General features: G+C 40.4%; 1 protein-coding gene across 3 annotated transcripts in view; it reads left to right on the top strand.

The window, feature by feature from the left end:
* The first annotated feature begins 287 nt into the window (after nucleotides 1–287).
* Nucleotides 288–17,596, top strand: part of COL8A1 (collagen type VIII alpha 1 chain) — a 162,921-nt gene continuing 145,612 nt past the window's right edge. For all 3 annotated transcript variants that reach the window (XM_019923309.3, XM_073804339.1, XM_073804340.1), the window contains exon 1: nucleotides 288–659. The gene's annotated coding sequence lies outside the window, so the exon portion shown is untranslated. The remainder of the gene's footprint in view (nucleotides 660–17,596) is intronic.

The following is a 17,596-nucleotide window of genomic DNA, read 5'->3' as shown; positions in this document are numbered from 1 at the left end:
GTCCGGGAGGATCCCACATGCCGCGGAGCGGCTGGGCCCGTGAGCCATGGCCGCTGAGCCTGCGCGTCCGGAGCCTGTGCTCCGCAGCGGGAGAGGCCACAACAGTGAGAGGACTGCGTACCGCCAAAAAAAAAAAAAAAAAAAAAAAAAAAGTCATACAAAATGGAAAATAATCCATTTCCCCTTTCCTTCTATATATTGCTTGTTTGACTGTCTCTGTCTCCTATTCATTTTCTCCCCAACCCTCTCCCTGTCTGTGGGCTACATCTCTTTGTCTATATCTATTTCTCTTCGTCTTCTCTCTCTGTCTCTCTCTGTGTCTCTATCTCCCTCTCTCTCTCTCTTTCTCTTTCTCCCTCCCTCTCCCGTTTCCACTGCTTCCTCCACTCCTGCACCCCCCCTCTCTCCCTCCCTCCCCGTCTCTCCTCCCTCTTTCGGGCTCTTTGCTCTGCCCTCCCCGCCCCTCCCCAGAGAAGAGTGTCCAGCTCCCCCCGGGGCTGCTCGCCCGCCGCTCCTTCTCTGCCCACCTACTGTGAGGGGCAGCTCCTCCCACCTGCGCATAAAAGCCAAGTGCATGTTACCAGCAGCGGATCAGAGCACTTTCCCGGTCCTCTCCTGTGGGAGCCCCCGGCCTCTCTTCTGGATCTTACGTGCTCAAGGTAAGATAACACTTCTGCAGGCATCTGACCTACTAGGGGTTGCTTCGGGGGGAATAAATTTCCTCTGGTCAACATGCTTACTGTTTGGGTAGAGCTGATTCTTACGGATTCCAGATCAGCTGCTCCTTTAAACCAGCAACTGGTTTGAAAACAAACTTCTGTTTGAACGGTAGAATAAAAGTTCATTTGGGGCAGAAACAGCAGCATAAATATTGCAAAAACCTTTTCTCCTTCTAAATCACTTTTCCCCTTTTGCCGGCTGTTGCGGAGGTTAAAGTGTATCTGTTGGGGTGCTTTCCTGACCGTTTTTCATTGTAAATATTTCACATATCAGTGGGGCAAGGAAAACTTTGTCCCATTGTCAAAAATGTACTTTAAAAGAACACAATGAGTTTCCTAAAAATAGCACAGTCAAAGGTCTGCTAACAATTTTGCAATGTTTTCCAAACCCCCAAGACAGCTTCTGTGAGTCCTTTAAAAAAATATCTTTCCAGGTTTAAGTGCTTGGAAAAAATGATGCGAATGGGTGCCCTTTGCACAGAGACGGTAATCAGGTGGCTGTTAGATAGGAAAGAACAAATCCAAATTGACAAGCTGGGGCACAGTGTGAGAGCGCATAGCTATCTTTTCAAGACGTCCTAAAATGAGAATTGTGTTGGAATAAGAAAGTGTATAAAAGAACTTCATGAATTTCTATACACACACCTGAACATAAAGCGTTTCAATGTGTTTCACAGTCAGAGAAGAATACAGGCCAGATTATCCAATACCTCTGTTTACACCAGAGGGTTGTAAAGAATGATTAGCTAAGAAGCCTTTGGAAGTTTGATCCCTGCTTGTCACCCTCTTTTCCCTCATCTAGTAAAAATTGACCTGATTGGCACCCGATTCTTGCAGAGGTATCATCTTTAAGCTACTCTAATTTTTAAAGACTTCAGTCTTTACCTTCTGATTTCTGAAGTCTGAGAATGAGTGTTGTGCACCTGTGAAAGGAAAAACGTCTTCCGCAGCTACTTCTGGAAAACCAGACACTTGGTCCATGAAGTCTGCCTTCAGAATCTGTGGGCTGTGTGGGATGAAACTCTTTCATGTGGGAGAAAAACCCTCTTCAAATATTTCCTCTGGGGAATTGCAAAAGGCTGCTTAGAGACAGCAAACCAAAGCTGGCAGTCAGGAAACCAAACCACTATTTCAGTCCTCAAGGTTCTTAAAGTAAGAGAGGAAAAGTTTTACTTTTTTTTTTTTTTTTGGTTTGCTTATATTGTTTCACTTGAAAGGGGAAAACTCCAAAGATGTAAAAAATTCTTCACTATTAAAGAAAATAGAATCATTAGAAGTCTAACTGAGGGTCTTCCAAACCTTTCCTCCTTGTTGTTTGCATATCAAAAGAAATAATAAAGGTATTTTAAATGCCTATTTGGCACAGAGAGGATTCAATGCTATTATTCAAATGAAAGAGTCATATGTAAAACTTTCTGTCATGTGAAATTTTGCTTCATTGGAAAAAAATTATTGCTAGGAGTGCGGTTTCCTTTAAGAAAATGATATAAAATTACTATTGGCCATGATAATATGTGACCTGAGCATATTAAAATACCTTTTATCTTGAGCCACAGTGCAGACTGCTTGCTTCATATTTGCAGTAAGTGGGTAATCAACCATGACAAGAGCACAGGTATGGGACCAGGCCAAACCAAGTATGTGGTATGTCCAAGCTAATTCCTCTTTTATGTTAGTGCCGGACTCACACCCATCATCACAAGGGTGAAAACACACTGCTTCATTCACCAGATCCCCTTGAGGAAAGCTATCTTTTCTGGGAGGAAAAAAAAAGTGCTGCTAGTGTAAAAGAGCTCCCTGTTATTCCTAAATTTGGGGATGAAAAGTGTTCTCCCACGGTTTGCTTCTGCTTTTCCTGGCAGTTAATCCACTCTACCGGCTATGAACCATTTAACCGTAACTGCCTTCCCCATGTGCCATCACATTCAACACCCTAAATAACTGGGTGAGATCATTCTAGGCTGCTTATGATCTAACTTTCCCAGGGGTCTTTACCAGACACTCAAAGTGATGCTTTCTCCACACTTTCCTTCTTAAATGTATAGAAAAATCAGTGGTGGGGTTTCATGGAGTTACCCCAATGTCTCTCCCTTTGCACAGGATGTGGAGGCATGAGTCTCATCTATGCCATTATATAGCTGCCCCCGGATTGGCTTCATGGCCATACCTACCCAGTACCATTCCAGCAGGCTTTGAGTGACTCTTTTAATGTTTCTCATAAAAGAAAAGATAAGCAGCTGCCTGTTTCACTAGAGACACGGGGAGAGCGCTCTGTTGATGTTGAGGGCCTGCTACACTTAGGGAGACACACATTTCAGATCTTCTGCTATTCCCAAAATTATAAAACAATATTCTTTCAATGATCAGAAAGTATACCCCACCTTAATTCCATTTGTGAAACAAATATCAAGGAGGGGAGGATGGGGGTGAGCAGAGAATTGAGAGAGAAGCTGGGCGGAATCACTCCTAGGAAGTACCCCAGAAGAGAAAGATCAGAATCTCTGTTACAAATGCAGCTGCTGTTTGCTCTTATTTATGTGGAATATGGGGAGACACTGAAGAGCAAAAATCCGTATCTGCTTTTGTTTTTTTTCCTTAAATCAGTGAGAGTATTTCCAGTAATAAGTTAAGATCCATCTCTACTATGTCCTTCTCTAACAGAAGAGAACAGCTCGGTTCTAAAGACCAAAATGATTTCAGGTCTGCCCCACATTAAAACCCACAGAAATGGAGCTTCCCTAGTGGCGCAGTGGTTGGGAGTCCGCCTGCCGTTGCAGGGGACATGGGTTCGTGCCCCGGTCCGGGAAGATCCCACATGCCGCGGAGCGGCTGGGCCTGTGAGCCATGGCCACTGAGCCTGCGCGTCCGGAGCCTGTGCTCTGCAACGGGAGAGGCCACAACAGTGAGAGGCCCGCGTACCGCAAAAAACAAAACAAAACAAAACAAAATGCAGAAAACCCATAGAACTTTGCCAGTTATAATTTTAAAAGCTACATTATGAATATAAAAACCTCAGAACATATTTTTAACTAATGGGTGGTTCACATCAACAAATCCACCCCTAACTCTCCCAAAGGGCCTCATGTTCAGTAACTACACACAAGTTAGAAGTTACAGGCAGCAGTTTACTCCTTCCTATCCATGGTCTTCCACTTTGATATGGCAACTTGCAGCGCTATTGAGATGCAGCCGTATTTCCCAACCTCTGGTACTCCAAGTATCCCTCTGAAAATCAGGTCTTTCTTCAGGCCTTGGCTTTCTTCTCTTCCACCAGGGCCCCATAAACGTACATATGCATAATTCAAAGAAGGTATAGATCTCCAGACTAGAGTGCACTCTTCTGAGAGTTTCATTGTTCTAGCTGTTGAGTGAAAAGAAAAAAAAAAAAAAGAGACAGAGAGAGAGAGGGGAAGTTAAGAGAAGAATGAACACCCTATGGAATTTAGAGAATCTTTCATTTTAACATTGTGTAAAAAGAACCCCTTACTACCCAAAGCATCTAGAAATTTAAATTGAAAAAAAAAAAAAAAGGGCCAGATTACAGGTTGTTACAAAATGCTAAGGATATAATGAAAAAGATCTTCCAATGACCTGGCAGTCATTGACATCAGTTTATGCCCCACAGTACCAAATTAGAGCTCTGCTAGACTTCCCCTTTGCAGAGACCCAAGGAGTGAAAACTGGGAAAGAATATTAACCACATTTCAGCACCAAGAGAGAAGCCACTAATTAGACATTCCACTATCACTTTGGTAACTATGTTTGCTGTTTAAGGAAGGAGGTTCTTAACAGTCTATCCTCAAGCAAATGGATTTGCAGCAAGAGGGCTAAAGAGGGTCACACACAAGGTCGGAATGTCTATGATCTGGGGGCCCTATGAACACAAATACACAAAGCAGTTGGAACTGCATGGAATCAGACTGAAGTGAATGAAACAAAAATGTTCCCAAGAACTGATCATAGAGTAATCAGCTAAAATAATAATGAATTCTAACTTCTCAATGTAACAAAAAGCAAAAGCACCTCAGGACACCCATAGCTGACTATGTAAAACATTAAAACACACAGATGGTCCACTTTCAATCTCCTCTATTAATTTTGGGCTCACTTCTATTGCCCTTCCTGGAAAACAAAAGCTGTCCTTCTCTCCTTCAGCACAGGGTTTGCAGATGTGGTCATGCCCCTCTGTGCTACCTCCTTTTTTTCTTTCAGTGGAAGAAATCTCTTTTCAATGCTTATAGATCAAGTTTCTGGAGTACCACTCATAGTTGTGTCATTTCTCATTATCAAAAGTCTCATACTTCTCTTAAACAGGATGTAAATTTTCACTCCAACAAATAAAAAGGCTTTACATTTTTCTAAACCATAATTCATATACCTAGAAGAGAGGTAATTTAAACTTGCTACATGCCTCCAAACTGAAATGAAGTTTCTAAGCATTTTATTTATCTAGGCCCTATTCTAACTTCTTGGGGTTTAAAAATTTATTTAGGGAATCACACAGTATAAATGCTGGAAGGATCCTCAGAGCTAATTTTAACTAAAGTTAATTTTACAGATGAGAAATGTCAGAGAGGCTGATGTCTTGCCTAAGATCACCCAGATGTGTGTAGGAGAAGCAGGGCTGGAGTTCATACAGCCAAACTCTCTGATCAGCACTCTATCTGGAATAACTATAATGTGTCTTCCCCGTATAGTGTGTATCTAAGATGTTTCTAACTATGCCGAGAATTCTGTTGGAACATAAAATATAGGATTCTCAGAAACCATAACCTGGTAGAGGTTTGGGGCTGCAACTATACCTCTGCAGAATATTTGGAAACACTGATACAGCCCCTTGTGAAGAGTGAAATCATTGTCACCATCACAGGGACCTTGTGTGTTTTTCTTCATTCCAGGGTCTGATACATAATAACTGCTTGGTAAATCTGTGTTGAGTGGGTGAATGAATGAAAAAAAAAAACCAAAAAGCCTAAGTATAAAATATCCATATTTCTTAACTCCTTCCATAAAAATCCTTATGAGTCTATAGGGACTTAGAGAGACTCAAATCTCAAGTATATCAAATTTAAGATTCCTTTGTGCTTTAGGAAATGTAGGAGAGTTCATTTAGCCTTATCAATGGCTAAGCCCTTTCCCTGCCTGCAGTGTTTTCACTAGTCCTTACATTTGCCCGAGTTCTAGAAATAGTACTAATTTTTGCAGCAGGCTTAAGATCGAGTTCCAATTTCTATGTGGCAGAAATAATGTATTATTTTTATGTGATGATTTACAGAATAACCTTCCTCCTCTCCTACCACAATGACAGTGTGTTGCCAATATAGCCACCTAGCATCTCCCCAGGTCTTTAATGAGAGAAAGGGCAAGATATGCATAATGGACCATCAGAGGAAACTTTGAGGGACATACTGGTTGAGGGGTGTAGGCATGAGAAGTGTTATGACACAGGGGAGGGGTCATCAAGGGGCCAAGAGTATAGAGAGAGGATAGTGCAGTTAAGAGGGTCCATTCCTCTGAAACAGAAGAGGGAGAAACTCTGGAGAGTTTTGAGGTGCTAGAAAAGAGACTTTTAATACGATCATCTGAGCTAAGACCTACTCAAAGTTTTGGAAGGTGAAATCCTCTTTGGGGCAGGCTTCTTTCGGTGTAACACCATTCAAGGACTGCCTCACATTGGTGAAAGCTTTATATGCTTTACATCTATTAAAACTCTTCTTAACCCTTAACTGGACTTCCAGTTAAGAAAGAAAAGAGACCTCATTGTAGACCTGACTCTGACCCAGAGTACTAACTCCATGGATGTCATGTCATCAAAATGTTCTCTGCTAAGATAGCAATACAATTTTTAGGAATACATAAAGTTACCGCAATGTGGAAAAGGATAAAGGTAGAAAAGAATATTCTTGGATGTTTTCTAGAAAGAAGTTACCCTGTGGACAGATGTTACCCCAGTTGCTTGTTCACTTTCCTGTGAAGCATGCCTGACAATTGCGTATCTTTGAAACAGTCACTGTGTTTCTGAAATTGACTTATTGTGTGTTAAAATTTACATGGTCTATGACTAAGCATCCTTGTGAAAACATAGTTTTAAGTAAGTCTTTCTTGAAGACTGTCTTTCTTAAGCTCTCTTGATGTGTTTACATCTCAGGATGTTTAGCCGTTGGCATCATTTGATGTGCTGAGGTTAAAGACAACTAGTCACTTCATGTACTACTTTTCCAACTCTAACTGAATAGGCCTGGGTGCGGGTGTCAGCTGTTGGCTTCTCCAGGAAATAAAAGGTATCAGCCTGTTGGGGAGCTTCTCCAGTCCTCTCTGTTAGCGAGATAAAATAGAAATTCTGGGCCATCATTAAGGTTTCATGTATTAGGGCAACTATGGCTTGTTTATGCAGATATTTCACTACCCAGTAGCAGAGTGGCTAAGCCACAGCTGTCCTCAGTTCAACAGGAGGACAGCAAACTTTCAGAGCTGGTTGAAGGGCGTTGTCCAGGACAGCTGGGAGATGTTTTGTCAGCTCTCATCCCATTTACTGTGTTCCTCTATCATGCCACGTGCACGCTAAAGATAAATCTAAATTTGGTCCATAAATTCAAAGTGATGGCTGCACATTATTATATTTCCTTAAAGATCTGTACTTAACAATTGTCCTGTCTTAAAGTCCAAAGGTCATGGTGTTCATCAGTGCTATAAATGCAAACAAGTGGCCTCTTGTTAAAGGGCAGACACAAGGTAATGCCAAGGACTACCTGAAGGGAGACGCTAGGTAGGGCTAAGAATTTGTGGCTGAGGCGGCCAAGACTGTTGAGGTTGGAACAATGAGGGAAGAAAAGGGATCTGCAGTAAAAATATGCTATTGGAGTCACAACCCCTAGTCTAACATCTTGTCTAGTTCCCCACCTAGCTCCCAGTTGATTCCAGTCCCCTGCTGTTCAAATGAGTGGGGAGGGAGGTTATGACCAGTAGAGGGAGCCAGGGGGTTGAGTGTCTCAGGATAGAAAACTGACTTGTTCCCAGAGGGAGCCTTTAGATTTGCATTTTTCTGATAAAAGGCAGAACAAGGTGTCCTTTTCAACCAGTGGCTAAAATGTACCACAGGAGTATATCACATTGTTGGTTTTCTTTAAAAAAAAAAAAAATCCCAATTTAAGCCTCTACAAATAAATCACCTGCATTTCAGCAATGCCAGAAATGTCCAGGCTTGTAGAAGTCTAGTTGAAAGAAAACCAAGGCAATCTTAGAAAACTTTCCTTCCAAGGCCACCACCAGCCAAGACTAAATGCTCAGTTCAGTAATAAATAAACCACAGCAGCTGGGAGTCAGTGAGAGACAAGTGCAGAGAGAGCAGAGAGCCGAGAAGATCTCATGGGTTCCAAAGGGAAGCCCCAGTGTCCTGCCAGGACCAGCCCCTGGTCACCAGGACAGGGGAAGGGAAATGCAAGAAAGATGGAGGCGGAAATGGGCCAGACAGGCTTCTCCAATCGAGATGGCCCAGAACCTGCACTCCAGGATCCTGGTCTCTCCAGGAGCAGCCAGAGCGTTGCCTAGGCCGAAGTGAATACCCTTCAGTTGAACAGTTCCATTGCGCAGTGGTGTGGGGATGGCTTGTTAAGACTTGAGACAATTGTGTGAATTCAGAACGCTCTGGAGGATAGAGATCAATTAGGACCATTAAAAAAAATCCTTGGCATACCAGGGAAGGGCCGCTTGCTTTGTAAAAATTATGACATTCACAGGAAAACAGAGCAGTCCTCTCTCTAAGACTATTACTGATCTCAATAGAAATGAAGCTGTGAAGTTCGTATGCGTGTGGCCTGAGAATCCCGTTTCAGAAAATCTTCAGTGTTTTAATTCCCAGAACACCTTGCCTCATTCTGAGGCCTTGATCATCTGTGTGCCTTAATTTATTTATCTTAAATAGAAGAACCATTCTCAAATAACCACTCTTTACCATTTAGAGACACTAGAGGTCTTGCCAAGTATTTTACAGAATGGTGCTGCTTACGCATACACACATAGTAAACGGATTGTACTCACGATACCTGGAGAGGGCTCTTGGTATTTATTCAGAACCAAGTCGAAAGGGAATACAATTCCAAATAAGCAGGCAACTCGCCAAGATGTACCAAGGGCATTTTTATTTCTTAGAGTACCAAGAACAATTCTGCATGTCTCAAGGGGCCAGATAAGGTCAAGGGTAAGTAGAAAAAGGAAAAGAAACAGTAATTAAACTATGACTTAAAGAGTCTCCAGAGGCCTATATGTTCCCCTATCCATATTTGACACCAGTCAACAGATAATTCCTCATATAGAAAAAAAGGTTTTGTGATTTTAAAATTCTATTTTAACTGGAGAAAGATATTTTTAATAATGACGGTTACATTGTATAAAATCTCTGAATGTCACTGCTTCAACATTCTCCAAAGTGTGTTTCAAAAACAGTAATACCTGGGATAGTAAAGCATTTATGCAGAAAAAGGTTCTGTGGCCAAATAAATTTTAGAAATACTCAATGAAATAATATGACCAATTTTATTCACTGCAAGATTTCACAAAGAGCTTAATATGCTCTGTATATTTTCATTCTTCAAAAACGTTACAGTAAATAGTGTGCCCTCAACTTGTTTGATGACAAATCTTCCCAACTTGAGAGCATCTTCCTGGTATTCTATGGTACGGCTTGGGAACAGCTTAGGAATCACTGTCCTATTTCATTATTTCAATATCTACTGGGACATGGTATTTTCAGTGTTGCTAGTTAATATGTAATACACATGGAGTGTCAGTATATATTATGTGCTATGTCAAACCATAAAATAAGAAACAATCCCAGTGTGATTTCCAAACCCAACGGAAAAGGGAACAAAAGAAACAGATGACTATGTCTTGGTCCCATGGCTCAGTTCTTTATAATAATAACTGCAGAAATGTCAGAATAATTTGTTCGTTACATACAATAGGTGAGAGAGAAAAAGGGGGGTGGGGAGTGATAGGAAGAAAGAAATATAAAGGAAGGAAGGGAGGGAGGGAAGAAAGGAGGGAGGGAGAATATTGGATAGATTGAAATGATCTCTTCCTTCCCTCATCTTTCCCTGTGTCTGGATATTGTTACAAATAGAGAAGTGGCCAAGAATGAGCAATAAGTCAGTAAACAAGAAGCCCAGATAATTTCATGAATTAGCTCAACAATCTCTGAGCTGATAATTCTGTTTCATCATAACCACCACTAATTAACCAAGATCATTAACCAAACATCTTTCTTGAGCATTTACTTTTTCACCATCAAAAGGGAGCTAATTCCTGGAATAGGAACACACTGATATTCTAGTATATCTTGCTACATCGGATATTATTTGTTTACCTGTGACACTCAGACCTCCTGCCCCCACCAAATTGACTATATCTCTTAGGGCCCTACTCTGGGACTTCTCTTTTCCCTTTACAAAGATAATGCCTGGAGGCCAGTATCCCAAAGGCAGTGTGGTATAGCACCCTCTGCTTTAAGAAAATAAATAGCCCACAGTCATCCAAGGGAGAAACTCAAACTCATCATTACTAGTTATAGTAATAGATACTATCTAGTAATGTACTGCTCTCATTATCTCTGTTCCTTACATCAACCCTACAAGGATGGAATTACATTCCCAATTTAAAGATGAGAAAAATGGAGCCTCTATTTGGTCAAGCAATTTGCCCAGGCTCACACAGCTGGAAGTGGCAGAGCCAGGACTCCCGTCCAGGTCATGCTCCAAAGCTCATAGTTTTCCTGCTTCTTCATGGTGCCTCTCGTGAGGTCTTGTCATATCTTAAAAGGAAGAAAAAATACTGACTCCCTCTGTCACTACCTCTGACTCATAAAGAAAGTGAGAGAATTCCAGTGGCTCTGTTCCTAGACACTGCCAACCGGCTCAGCTTTTTGTTTAACACTGTGATTTTAATTTCTTTTTTTTTTTTTTGTATTTTTTCCTAAAAGCATGCTGCCATTTCAGAGCCAAAGAAGTAAGGGCTGTGTGACTAGAAAAATAAACAAAAAAAGCTATCAATTCTCCCTAGGGTGATTTATAAGGGCTAAGGTTTCTCCATAAATTCTCCCCAAGTGATCCCAAGTTGCCTGGCATGAGGCTGGGAAAAAGAGTGACAAGCTAGCATGTCATTCCTCGGGCAGGAGAAATTCCCATGATTATATGAGAAACAGACGAGAACAAAGGCACTATGGCATGTTAAACAAACTTGAATCCAGCACCCCATATCATTCTCTTTGGCGTTACTCTTACTATATTCCATACCCAGGTGATGAGAGTGAAGACAACTTAACTGAGGTCCCAAGCCACGTGAGTCACATAGACAAAAGTCTGTGTTGTCTACACCGGCTGCTTAACCTGTCTGAGCTTGTACAGGTGTCCCCCGCTTTCTTAAAGTTCACTTTGTTCCACTTCACTTTTACGAAAGACCTACATTAGTTCTTGTTTTCGCTAATGAAACCCAGAGGATTTTCACTTTTATGGAAAAAAGCGAAAAGCAAAAATATCACCCAGCATCCCTTTTGCAGCACCGCCAAGCTCCTTCCTCAGGAACGACACTCAGCATCAAGCCACCATGGCTTTGAACTGTGTCTGGGAGCACGTGTGCTTCATCTGGATTTATATTTTGCATCTATTAACAAGATGTGTCCCAAGGTGCTTGCTTCTTCGCTTTACGCCATTTTGCCTTACGAAAGGTTTCATGGGAATGCTCTGATTTTGGAGAGCAGAGGAAGCTTGTATATAGAAAATAATATACTTCGAGCCCCTCCTTTGTGCTGTGCCAAAGACAGAAGAGGAAACAAGGTCTAGCTCTTTCCACGTGGTCACATTCTGATGTACTTCTTTGCTTGTGTACTGGATCTTCCCTCTCTGCCTGGAGCATTCCCCATTTGATCTACTGAATTTATTTGTACTCCTCCTCCAAGATTCAGATCAGGAAAAGACCCCCCCTCTGAAAAGACCTGCCTATACCAGGCCTGTCTTGTCTGCATGTGAACCTCCCCAGGCACCCTAGTACTCTGTGCACAGCCGTGTCACGGCCATGTCCACGCTGTAATGGCATTAGCTAATTTTTGTATGAGACAGTGAGCTCCTTGCAGGATTCATGTCTTGTTTATCTCGGTGCCTACAATGCTTAGCACACAATAGGAGCTTAATAAATGTTAAAGGAAAAAAAGGGATGTGGGAACAAAATGTAGTGATGGTAAATGAGAAGGCTCTAAATATGCTTTTCTCTATCCCCATAAATTTTTCCAAGAGATACATTCTCATGCACACTGCTGTGCACGCATGCACACATGGTGTTACTAGGCTCAACTCTGTAGCTAACCGTGAAGCACAGGATGAACTCCCATTAGTAGGCTAACATTAACTATAAGCCATCTGTGTACCAAATTACATGAGGAAACATTATTTTCTGGGTAGTGCCACTGTCCCAGGACTGTCAGTACCCTACTCAAAGCCATTCAGTGGCATTAGAAAACAGGACTAACACCTTAGCTTGCCAGCCAGTCCCTCTGTCTCTCACCCCAATCCAGCTTTCCATCTTCATCCCTCCCCAGCCTACACCAGGAATTTGACCTAAGCCAGATGGACTATTCTTCCCCTAAACATTCTTTTCTCTTTTCTCTACTGAATATCCCCTACTGCCCTTTACGCTTGTCAAAATAACCATAAATTCAAGGTCCTATTAAAGTCTTCCTAAACATTGCCACCTGCATTGATTTTCCCCTATTCTCAACTGACAAGCAGTTATTATAAATGTCACCTATGTGTTGCCTATACCCTGTATTGAAGAAATCGGGGCTGTCTACTAGAATTTTCTGCAATAATGGAAATTGTGTTATATCTAGGGTAGCCACCAGCCATATATGGCAACCAAGCACTTGACATGTGGCTAGTTCAACTGAGGTACTGACTTTTTAGTTTATGTTTTTGTAACCTCTTTAAATTTAAAATTAAATACACACATGTGGCTAGTGGCTACTGTACTGGACAACACAGAATATTTAACTTTTCATGTGCTATGTCTCGTATCCTCGATGAGCATATAAACTATTGAAAAAAATTGAATAAGATGCTTTTTTTGTATCCCCAGGGAATGCCATGACCACAGTAGTATTCATTAAATATTGTGTTCAATGCATTACTGGCTACTGGGTCTGTCTCTAATAGCTATAGTCTCTTAAAGAAGTCCTCTCCCCTACATATAAAATTTTAATAAAGTAGCACAGATTGTATTTGCTTTTTTTTTTTTAATGGTTTAAACTCACTTAGAATGGCACTATATCACTACCTGGATCCTTTAGCACTCTACAAACGAAATAAGATGAAGAATGATTTGAACTGAGTCTCTGAAAGAGAAAGTTCAATTATTCATTACTATCTCATTTTTTTTCCTCTTTGGGGGGAAACATGTTTTAAATGTTTTCTAAATATGTTTCAGACCTGCTGAGACATAGAATTGCTTCAATTTTCAATATGACCTTTTCTACAGAAAAAGACTGTCCCCAGGGACCTGAAACAAGCTCAGCCACCAGATTTTTGCTTTTCTCTCCCCCTGAAGCCCCATCACTTTCTGAAGGAAGGTGGTTCTCCATCATAGATTTTCCCAGGGTATTCTTGTCTCTATATCTAGTGAACAACCTGAGCCTCTTTGAAGAAGGCTAAACCTCTACCAGCAGGTCAGTGGAGGTCACAGGTCTTTGGAATTTGAATGATGTGCCCCTGGCACTTGCTGGCTTACCGATGGCCCTTCAGGAATCATCAGGCCAACAGACCAACCACCCAATAAAATCCCATGCCTGGCAAAGCCAAGAGCAAAGTGATCAAACAGTCTGGCTGAGATTAGATTCTGACTTATTAATAAGCTTTCAGAAGATAAACCAGAATGTGTCTCTAACAGCAACAGTTTACAGGAGATGTTTAATGATTTTGGAGGTGGGCCACACCACATGCCTTCCTTCTGACTCAGTGAAGACTGGGACAAGGGCAGAAGAGACGCACGAAGCCAGGGCAATCCGCTGTATCTTTTCCATTCACAGCTAAGTTTATTTGGAGTGACTGGAAAAACATTCAATGAAAACTGTTTTTCTTTAACATCTTTATTGGAGTATAATTGCTTTACAATGGTGTGTTAGTTTTTGCTGTATAACAAATTGAATCAGCTATACATACACATACAACCCCATATCTCCTCCCTCTTGCATCTCCCTCCCAACCTCCATAACCCACCCCTCTAGGTGGTCACAAAGCACTGAGCTGATCTCCCTGTGCTATGCGGCTGCTTCCCACTAGCTAGCTGTTTTACATTTGGTAGTGTACATATGTCCATGCCATTCACTCACTTCATCCCAGCTTAGCCTTTCCCCTCCCGGTGTCCTCAAGTCCATTCTCTATGTCTGTGTCTTTATTCCTGTCCTACCCCTGAGTTCTTCAGATCCATTGTTCCTTTCTTTTTCTAGACTCCATATATATGTGTTAGCATACAGTATTTGTTTTTCTCTTTCTGACTTCCTTCACTCTGTATGACAGTCTCTAGGTCCATCCACCATGCTACAAATAACTCAATTTCATTTCTTTTTATGGCTGAGTAATATTCCATTGTATACATGTGCCACATCTTCTTTATCCATTCATCTGTCGATGGACACTTAGGTTGCTTCCATGTCCTGGCTATTGTAAATAGAGCTGCAATGAATATTGTGGTACATGACTCTTTTTGAAGTATGGTTTTCTCAGGGTATATGCCCAGTAGTGGGATTGCCGGGTCGTATGATAGTTCTATTTTTAGTTTTTTAAGGAACCTCCATACTGCTCTCCATAGTGGCTGTATCAATTTACATTCCCACCAACAGTGCAAGAGGGTTCCCTTTTCTCCACACCCTCTCCAGCATTTATTGTTTGTAGATTTTTTGATGATGGCCATTCTGACAGGTGTGAGGTGATACCTCATTGTAGTTGTGATTTTCAGTTCTCTTATGATTAGTGATGTTGAGCATCCTTTCATGTGTTTATTGGCAATCTGTATATCTTCTTTGGAGAAATGTCTATTTAGGTCTTCTGCCCATTTTTGGATTGGGCTGTTTGTTTTCTTGATATTGAGCTGCATGAGCTGCTTGTATATTTTGGAGATTAATCCTTTGTCAGTTGCTTCATTTGCAAATATTTTCTCCCATTCTGAGGGTTGTCTTTTCTTCTTATTTATGGTCTCCTTTGCTGTGCAAAAGATTTTAACTTTCATTAGGTCCCATTTGTTTATTTTTGTTTATATTTCCATTTCTCTAGGAGGTGGGTCAAAAAGGATCTGTGATTTATGTCATAGAGTGTTCTTTCTATGTTCTCTTCTAAGAGTTTTATAGTGTCTGGCCTTACATTTAGGTCTTTAATCCATTTGGAGTTTATTTTTGTGTATGGTGTTATGGAGTGTTCTAATTTCATTCCTTTATATGTAGCTGTCCAGTTTTCCCAGCATCACTTATTGAAGAGGCTGTCTTTTCTCCACTGTATATTCTTGCCTCCTTTACCAAAGATAAGGTGACCATATGTGTGTGGGTTTATCTCTGGGCTTTCTATCCAGTTCCATTGATCTATATTTCTGTTTTTGTGTCAGCAACATACTTTCTTGATTACTGTAGCTTTGTAGTATAGTCTGAAGTCTACGAGCCTGATTCCTCCATCTCTGTTTTTCTTTCTCCAGATTGCTTTGACTATTCGGGGTCTTTTGTATTTCCATACAAATTGTTAAAATTTTTGTTCTAGTTCTGTGAAAAATGCCATTGGTAGTTTGATAGGGATTGCATTGAATCTGTAGATTGCTTTGGGTAGTAGAGTCATTTTCACAATGTTCATTCTTCCAGTCTAAGAACATGGTATATCTCTCCATCTGTTTGTATCATCTTTAATTTCTTTCATCAGTGTCTTATAGTTTTCTGCATACAGGTCTTTTGTCTCCTTAGGTAGGTTTACTCCTAGGTGTTTTATTCTTTTTGTTGCAGTGGTAAATGGGAGAGTTTCCTTAATTTCTAATTCAGATATTTCATCATTAGTGTATAGGAATGCAAGAGATTTCTATGCAATACTGTTGTATGTTGCTACTTTACCAGATTCATTGATTAGCACTAGTAGTTTTTTGGAAGCATCTTTAGGGTTCTCTATGTATATTATCATGTCATCTGCAAACAGTGACAGCTTTACTTCTTCTTTTCCGATTTGGATTCCTTTTATTTCTTTTTCTTCTCTGATTGCTGTGGCTAAAGCTTCCAAAGCTATGTTGAATAATAGTGGTGAGAGTCGGCAACCTTGTCTTGTTTCTGATCTTAGTGGAAATGGTTTCAGTTTTTCACCACTGAGAATGATGTTGGCTGTGGGTTTGTCATATATGGCCTTTATTATGTAGAGGTAAGTTCCCTCTGTGCCTACTTTCTGGAGGGTTTTTATCATAAATCGTTGCTGAATTTTGTCAAAAGCTTTCTCTGCATCTAATGAGATGATCATATGCTTTTTCTCCTTCAATTTGTTAATATGGTTTATCACACTGATTGATTTGCATATATTGAGGAATCCTTGCATTCCTGGGATCATGTTGTATAATGTTTTTAATGTGCTGTTGGATTCTGTTTGCTAGTATTTTGTTGAGGATTTTTGTTTCTATGTTCATCAGTGATATTGGCCTGTATTTTTCTTTTTTTGTGGCATCTTTGCTTTTTGGTATCAGGGTGATGGTGGCCTTGCCAAATGAGTTTGGGAGTGTTCCTCCCTCTGCTATATATTGGAAGAGTTTGTGAAGGATAATTGTCAGCTCTTCTCTTAATGTTTGATAGAATTCGCCTGTGAAGCCATCTGGTTCTGGGCTTTTGTTTGTTGGAAGATTTTTATTTTCAATTTCAGTGCTTGTGATTGGTCTGTTTATATTTTCTATTTCTTCCTGTTCAGTCTTAGAAGGTTGTGCTTTTCTAAGAATGTGTACATTTCTTCCAGGTTGTCTATTTTATTGGCATAGATTTGCTTGTAGTAATCTCTCATGATCCTTTGTATTTCTGCAGTGTTAGTTGTTACTTCCCCTTTTTCATTTCTATATCTATTGATTTGAGTCTTCTCCCGTTTTCTCTTGATGAGTCTGGCTAATGGTTTATCAATTTTGTTTATCTTCTCAAAGAACCGCCTTTCAGTTTTATTGATCTTTGCTGTCATTTCCTTCATTTATTTCTGATCTGATGTTTATGATTTCTTTCCTTCTGCTAACCTTGGGGTTTTTCTGTTCTTCTTTCTCTAAGTGCTTTAGGTATAAGGTTAGGTGTTTATTTGAAATGTTTGTTGTTTCTTGAGGTAGGATTTAATTGCTATAAACTTCCTTCTTAGAACTTCTTTTGCTACATCCCATAGGTTTTTGGTCATCATGTTTTCAATGTCATTTGTTTCTAGGTATTATTTGACTTTTTCTTTGATTTCTTCAGTGATCTCTTGGTTATTTAGTAGTGGATTGTTTAGCCTCCATGTGTTTGAATTTTTTACAGATTTTTTCCTGTAATTGATATCTAGTCTCATAGTGTTTTGGTCAGAAAAGATACTTGATAGGATTTCAATTTTCTTAAATTTACCAAGGCTTGATTTGTAACCCAGGATATGATCTATCCTGGATAATGTTCCATGAGCACTTCAGAAGAAAGTGTATTCTGTTGTTTTTGGATGGAGTGTTCTATAAATATCAATTAAGTCCATCTTGTTTAATGTATCATTTAAAGCTTGTGTTTCCTTATTTATTTTCATTTTGGATGATCTGTCCATTGGTGAAAGTGGCGTGTTAAAGACCCCTACTGTGACTGTGTTGCTCTCAATTTCCCCTTTTATGGCTGT

The sequence above is a fragment of the Tursiops truncatus genome, chromosome 4, assembly GCF_011762595.2.
Source record: "Tursiops truncatus isolate mTurTru1 chromosome 4, mTurTru1.mat.Y, whole genome shotgun sequence".
NCBI lineage: Eukaryota > Metazoa > Chordata > Mammalia > Artiodactyla > Delphinidae > Tursiops > Tursiops truncatus.
Note: the sequence above shows the minus strand (reverse complement) of the source record. Positions and strands in the feature narration are given on the sequence as shown.